Raw genomic sequence first — 8,036 nt, 5'->3', positions numbered from 1 at the left:
TTTCCACAATTCTGACTCATTTCTTCTGAAATTGATTGAATATTAGAGTCTAATAACTCAATGAAATAAAAAGTAATTGCACACTAATTTAATCCGTCACTGATGCAGAACAGGCTCTGGGTACGCTGCAGTACTGTGCAGAAGTTTTAATCCGCTCTACATTTCTTCATATATTTGCTTCCAAGTAGCCAGACATTGCATTATTTTAACTGTTTTCTTACAGTTTATTTTTTCTTTGAGCTTCGGCAGCTTTCTTTTAAATCCTGACTGAATGGCGTTTCCCACAAAGTGCCCAGTTTCTGCTCGTATCTTGGTATTTTTGACACATCTGTTCGCGTCATGTTGGACAAACTTTGCTTCTGTTCGAGACTCGACGGATTCGGATAATCGTCCCGCGCCTCCTCTGCTTGGTTGGTCTCTCTTAATGAGCGTCATGCATCTTGTAAATGAGCGGATGTGTCTCCCAGATGCTGCACGGTGAATTATTTCCCCCTCGGTGCGTTCATGCTGGTTGGACAGAAGCATTCAGATCCTTCTTCTGGAAAAACAAACCTTTTTTTTTAAAACAAAAACTTTTTTTCCCCTCAGTTTCATTTTCTAATAAAGGAAAAACAAAGCTTTTGACTCTTAAATCTGCTCTGTTTATGCTGCTGCAGAGGAATTCATTTAATAGTTTTTTTAGTCTGTAACTGACTTTTGATCAATTTTAATCAGTTTAAACTCTGAACTAGTGGCAGAGCAGGGTAGTGACTGAAGTATCAGCATGACGGTGGTCGTTTATTCGTTTTCGGTGAATGTTTCCCTTATTGGACGGTTGTTAAAGACTTTATTTGTAGCATCTACTAACACAGATGTGCGTACTACTGAATTATTCCGTTTTTTTAACTGAAGCGGATGTAAACCAAAGCGTGTTGTTGACGCGGTACAGAATGTTTTCAGCACTTTTACCCCCTGAAAAAAACATTAAAAACATTCAGATTAAGTGAAATAACTAATGATGGGATTCATCGTAGTTACTGTAAAATAAATAAAAAAAAGATTTGTGTGTAGGGTTGGAGATCAGACACTGGAAATGATCGTTTCTGTTTTAGTTTTGCTTGATTTGTACGCTTAAACTCTCTGAGGTGTTTGAAATCTTGTAAATGCAGATATGCAATCAGGTGGAGACGCCGGTCGTTTACAGACCCGCTGGAGCAGAGCGGGAATTTACTGCTGTAAATAAAAATTAGAGGAGGGGAGAGGCTGATCCAAACAGGGCATTGAAGAAAGAGAAAGAAGAGGAGCAAATTTCTGCCAAAGAAAACACAGGAAGTTTTCCAGAAAGAGTTTGAAAAGTCAACAATTTGCTGGAATAAACTTAGAAACTATTTTTTAGAAAAAACTCAGAAATGTTGAGAACAATCTCTAGAAAAAAAATGGAAAATTGAGTTTAAAAGTCAAATATTTAAAAGAAAAAACTTACATTTTGAGATTAATTTCACAATTTTTTTTTCAAGAAAAACATGGAAATATGAGGTTTAAACAATTTCTAGAAAGAACTTAAAAATCTTGATTGAATTTGAATTTGAAAAGTTGAAAATTTGCTAGAAAAAAAATCAGAAATATTTAGGTTAATCTAAAAAATCAAACCAGAAGTTTGACTTTGAAAAGTCAAAAATACGGTAGGAAAAAAATAATTTCCAAATTAATCTGAGAAATTTTCTAGAAAAAACTTTTAAGACAAATCATGAAAATTTCTGAGTTTCACGTCAAAAAATTTCCCAAGTTTTTTTCTTGAAAACATGTGAAATGAATCTCAAAATTTCAGTGTTTTTTTCTAACAGATATTACTTTTAATTCAGAAATGTCCCATTTTTTTCTAGAAATTCTCAAATTAACTTCAAAATTTGAGATTTCCAATAGATTTTTCGACCTTTGAAATTCAGATGTCCTTGTTTATGTTTTTCTAGAAAATTAGTGTCTTTGGTAGAAACGTAAACTTCCTCCTCCTTTTTTCTACCTCCAATGCCCCTAATGTTGCAGAGTCAGGATTATCATGAAACTCACTCCATAAATGTGTTCTTAAAGACCTTTCATGAATCTGGATTCGTAGCAAACTGAATGAACTGAATGTATCCGTCATTTCTCTGTTTTTTTGAGAACAAGTCGCTCTGCTGTGTGGAAGCCCAGCTCCATATCTGTTCTTAACCTGGGTTCTTCCTGCTGTTTTTTGTAAAAACTGTTGACTGATGATTCTTTTGCTATCTTTGTTACTGCTCTTTGTTTCCCGGGGGTTTATATTGATTGATGTGTGAGCTTCAGCATGAAATAAATCACTATATTTAAAGCTGTGTGGTCAGACTGTCACTGCAGCTCCGCGAATGAGCCAACAGAGGGCGCCACAGGACCGCAGCTGGCAGAGCCGCCGCTGCAAAGGGAACTGATCCTGGATCTGATCGTCTCCAGCGAAATTAAACGGAGGTAAAAACTTTCTCTGTCTGTTAGTGGGTCAAATATAGAGAAAATAAAAAGCAAAAACCCAGGATGAAAAGTAAACACACCCTTAAGCTAACACATTTTTAAGGTTTGACGTGAAATAAAGTTCGGTTAAAGCTAGGATTATTTTCTTGAGCTAAAGTTTGGAGATGTGAATCTAAATCAATTTTATTGATCAAGATTGTGTTCACTAACATTCTTATATTATGCTATAATATATACGCTTTATATACAATAAAATAACGATATGTTTTTGCTGTAGTTTGTTTTAAATTATCAACCACAGACGATGTAAATGTAGGTTTCAGAGGACATGATAAAATGACTAAAACATTCATAAAATATGACCTGTTGACAATAAAAAACATTTTTAAACTTTCTAATTGTTTTTGGTGTAACAGACTGTTTTATTCCTTTCTAAGGACTGAATAGAAGTCAGGTTTATTTGTGTAGCAGATTTCAAAATTCCCTATATGATAAAGCAATACATTGAAATCCAGATTAGATTTAATCCATGTTCCGGTCATTATTAATCAAAAGCAACTCTAACCAGGTGGGTTTTTAGTCTGGATTTAAAGGAATTCTGGATGTTTGTTCCAGGTTTGTGGTGCATAGAAGCTGCATGCTGCTGCTCCAGCCTTTGGTTCTGGATGTAGAACCAGAACCAAAAGACATGAGAGGTTCTGGAAGGTTTGTGTTCAATCTGAGTTTGACTCCGAGGAGAAGAAATTCCTTCATAACGCTCCAAACTGAAGCTTAACAACAGGTAAGATACCGACTGCTGATTACTCCGAAGACCGACAGAGGATAGGGGGCATAAAATAAATAAAATTATGAGGATAAAGTCAAAATAAAACAAGAAAAAGACCTGAAGTAATGAGAATATAGTCATAACTTTATGAAAATATTCAAAATAATATGAGAATAAAGTCAGAGTACTGGCAGTTGAAATAATGAGAATAAAATGGAAATAATCTTAGAAAAAAATCATATCACAAGAATAAAGTTGAAATAAAGTCAAAGTATAAAATTGTACTAATACAAGAATAAAGTCAAAATAATCCAATAAAGTGGAAATATTAATAAAGTTGAAATAATACGAGAATATGGTTGAATTATTGCAAGAATAAGGTTGAATTGATAGAACAGTCTAAATATATTGTTTAAACGTCTCATAATATAATTCTCACAACACTACGACTTTATTCTCATAATTTCATGGTTTTTATTTTCTTAGTTTGTCCCTAATATTCCGTCATATTGCAGAAACATGCTTTATTTTTTTAAAAAACTTGTTTTTCCTGTCTTTCTGCGGCGGCCATCTTGGCTGCTTCCCTCTCTGTCCGTCCCAGCATCGTCTCCACTGTTAACTTTGTTTGTTTGCGTTCGGTGAGCATTAATCTCCATCGCTGCATCGCGTGTCGCCGCCTGCAGGGAGCGAGATAGGAGGACTAAGCAGGACGGGGGCCCAGCGTGCGCCTCTCTGCTGCTTGGATGCTGAGTCCTCAGTGAGTCTCATCACCTTGAACGTACCGAGCCGTTTCTGTAAGACCCGAATCAGGGCGAATCGTGAAGTTAAGCATCACCAATCTGAGGTTCGCATCAACTGTTGCATATTTTTCCTGCTTTAAAACAGTAAAAACTTGTCTTAGTGAGAAGAATTATTATTATTTTTAAAACAAATTCAAATATATCATCCGTAAGATGCTGCGTAATTTAAACTGGGTTGGATAAACCATCTGTTCCTGCAGGTTTTGTCAAAGGTCAGCTCTCTTTCTGGGCTTTGGCCTCCTCAGCCTCCACTTCAGCCAACATGGTGGCAAACCTTTTGCTCCAGCTTTGATTTGTTGCAATTAAATAAATAAATTTTAAAAAAGCTGGATCGCATTTTCACCAGTCGTGCATGCAGAGCTAAAACCAATCCGTCTTTTCCAGAGGAAGTTTTTTAAACGGACCTCCAAAGATTGGAATATAAGGAGCAGCAGAGCTGCCAAAATCGTTTCTGTTCCCATTGATTTTATAGCCGGAGCTTTTTGTAGCTCTGAATTAAAACCTTCAGCGTTTTTCACTCCCTTTACTGGTTCCACTGGCGTTTATTTCACTTAAAACATGAGAAAATGTCTGGATATGTGACATAATCTGCCAGGAACAAGTATTTGTTTTTTAAATAGATAAACTGCTTATTTAAATAAATACTTATTGCCCCAAATATTCAAATATTTATTGAAATAATTACTTTTTTAAAGAAATAATCTATTTATAAAAAAGAAATACAAGCTCCAAATCTCGAAGGCAAGTCAAATAAAAATAATAAAAATAAGTTTATCTCCATAAATATAAAAAAGTTTATAAAAGTTTATCTCCATAAATATAAAACAGCAAATATAATAGCAGAAATATACAGAAACAACTGAGATGTTAAGGAAAAATAAACATTTATAAATAGTTATACTAAATTCTGAATATTTAAATCAGAATAAAATATTTAATTCTGATTTAAATATTTTATTTAAATCAGAAATGTCTTACAAATATATATATATATATTCTAAAAATAATATATTTATACAATATGATTTATATTCTATTTAAATGTATATTTATTCATTTATATGTGACCCCTGTCACACACAGTCATATATTTATTGAAACATTCAGTAAAATTGGTAGTAAAATTACTAAAATGAGTCTCTTCCTAGGGAAGTTGTCTCAGGAACATGTTTTTTGTTTGGTTTCAATGTTTGTTCCTCTTTGATTCCCCTCCACTCCGGTTCCCCTCCAGTTCCCCTCCGTCTCCCATTCGCTCCTCGTCTCCTGAATTATCCCGACGTTCTGGTTTCCCTCCAGAGGCAGTGGCTGCTGCTGATGCAGCTCTCCCTCCTGCCTTGTCTTTTACTCTGTCTGAGTTTTTATTTCGTCTTCCCCTCCCGCTGTCTGCAGGATGAAGGACGGTTTTTAACGCCCCGTGTTGAAGGATGAAGAGGAGGAAACGTTAAACTCAGACAGAGGCGACTGTCACGTTACAGATTATTAACCCCAGCTCAGGTTTACATCCACTATCTAAAGTACGGGACTTCATCACTAATCTCTCGCTCTTTCTCTTCTTCTGAACAGGCAGTTCAAAGAGCCGCCCGCTCCTCTCTTCCTGTTCCCACATTAATTAAATCTGCATGTAATTACTTTCGTCAAGAAGGGGAATCTGAGACGAGCGGGGAAATTGGTCAAGGCCTCGCTATCTTTGAAGTGAAATTACTTGAGCAAACTAGACTATAACAGAACATAAAGATGTTTCTGCCACTTCATCGTCTGACAGGCCGAGCTGGAAGGGGGCAGAAAACGTTTACCGTCTCTTTAAGAAAAACCACCTGTGTGCTTGTTCACATTGTTTGCAACACGTCTTATTAAAATCACAGTTTTCAATGTGTTTTAGCGATGCACCGATACCAAAATGTGGGCTGATAGCCGATATTAATATTGCCTTCAAGGCCGATAACTGATATTTACTGATACTAAATGTATACATCACTACATTTTGACAAACTTGAGTGAAAAAAAATGACCAGAAACGGATAGAAACAACATGAAAGTTTTATTTATCGGACTAATACTATATGTTAAAAAAATTACTAATACAGCCAATACCGATGTTGGCGCCGACAATATTTAACATCCCTAATGTATTTATTGGTATTTCATACAAAAAAAAAAGTTGAAATAAAAGCAGTATTTTGGGTCGACACAAAGCAGCACATAATTTATGTGTAGCCCCATTAAATCTGATGCTCAGAAATAAAACTAATTCAACCAATCGCTTTTGGAAAGTAAATCTGATTCACAATCTGCGTTTCCATTGACCACATAATTATGACAATAAATTTGCTGAACTGAAACATGCCAATTTTGAAAAAACCTCATTTTTGATGTTTTTGCACCAGGACTATATCTAAATTGGTTTATTTCTCAAACCTGCAATGGAAACACTTTTTTCGCATCACGAGTCGCATGATCAACAACCGAATGTTGCTACTGGCGGAAACGACAAAGAAGCAAATTTATTTTTGTAATTCCAATTTGTGCAATTCTTTAGTTAATGGAAACATAACTAATGTTGCCTTGCAGCTTACTAGTCTCTAAATTGCCGTCAGGTATGACTGTGTTCAGGTTTGTGCGTCTCTTGTTTCCATTAACGTTTTGTTTGTTAAGTACACATCTAAATACTTTCCCAACCACTGGCAGGGCCTTTGCCTTACCAGAGGAACAAAACCTCCATTTTCTGTCTCCATTTTTCTGGGATGCGAGGCTCATGCAGGTAAAGAAAATTAATAAATTAATATTCCTTATGAGAATCCATCTGGATGGGGAATTGCTCGTACACTCGAGTGTCTCTTAAAACTCCAGATGTTGTCTAATTAAAATGTTTCCATTTCATCGTTTTCCACCCATACTTTCAACGCCTCATTAAAGATGGCGGACGCCTCCTTTGTTTATGCATTTTTCCCACCACAGACTTTTCAAGTCGTCTTCTCTTCCTCCACGCTAACCTGCCGACATCCACTTCACTCCGTGATTATCCTCCTTCCTCCCTCTCTGCGAGGCGGCGCTCCGGCTGTGGGAGAGCGGGAAAATGAGCGATCCTCCAGCAGAGAACACGAATTTATTCCTGCACTTAGTTTAATGGAACAGCTGATAATCGCTGTTTGTTTGCGCTGTGAAATTATTTCAAAAATCTCCCCCTTCCCTCCCCATTTATTCCTCTCCTCCTCCCTGCCGCTCTGTCGTTCTGCATAACTAACTTCCTCCGGAATATATTTTTTTTTAAATTAAAAACAGACGTTTTACTTGACAGCATGGTAAAAATATAAAGTACAGCCTGAAATGCGGAAGCTTAACTAAAACTGGGCCGTGAACAAACTAAAATAATATAAAAAAATAAGAGAGAGCGATGAAAACATACCGGAAACAGCTACAGTGGACCGTTAGTATTAATGGTGTTCGGGGCTACAGCCGTCCACGAACATCTGAAATCCACAAAAGAGAAATGGAGACTTCCTCAAAAACGTTCCTGACTACCTATTTTAATCGTTCAAACACGAAATATACCGTAGTGTGTTTGTAGAAACCGTAACCGCAGAAGCTAACGGCTACCGTCTTCTTTATTTCCGCGTTTTGGAGGACGAGGTTCAGCCAATCAGCGCCAAGGAAAATAAATGCCTCTTCTGGATTGGCTGGTGTGCAAACAGCAACCAATGGCGACTCGAGGAGCTTTGCGCCTCGGTATTTCACACACAAACACAATCAATCACTCTGCAAGATAAAAAAAAACAAAACAGCAACTAGCTTTTAGTACAGTCGTCATTATTGATCTTTTTTATTTTGTTCCGCTTTTACGGAAGGATCGAATAATCTGTTTTATCTGAATTTATTTGACAGGTAATAAAATAAAATTGAGAAGGAAAATATTGTAGAAGAATTTCCTCGTTTTTCCCGTCTTCACATGTACCATTTATGTCTGTGCAGATATATTCTGAATTTAATCGGTATACAGGCTCCGTCTGTTCATT

General features: G+C 36.3%; 1 long non-coding RNA gene across 1 annotated transcript; it reads right to left on the bottom strand.

Moving 5' to 3' along the window:
* Positions 1-6,411: 6,411 nt before the first annotated feature.
* On the bottom strand, positions 6,412-7,807 carry LOC103146583 (uncharacterized). Its single transcript, XR_477150.2, has 3 exons — positions 7,576-7,807; positions 7,430-7,493; positions 6,412-7,081 (listed from the first exon to the last, which is right to left on the bottom strand). It is a non-coding gene; the product is annotated as an uncharacterized LOC103146583 (long non-coding RNA).
* Between the last annotated feature and the right edge of the window lie 229 nt (positions 7,808-8,036).

Source organism: Poecilia formosa, unplaced genomic scaffold (assembly GCF_000485575.1).
Source record: "Poecilia formosa unplaced genomic scaffold, Poecilia_formosa-5.1.2 Scaffold161, whole genome shotgun sequence".
Taxonomy (NCBI): domain Eukaryota; kingdom Metazoa; phylum Chordata; class Actinopteri; order Cyprinodontiformes; family Poeciliidae; genus Poecilia; species Poecilia formosa.
The sequence above is the reverse complement of the archived record's forward strand: the minus strand, read 5'-3'. Positions and strand labels throughout refer to the sequence as shown.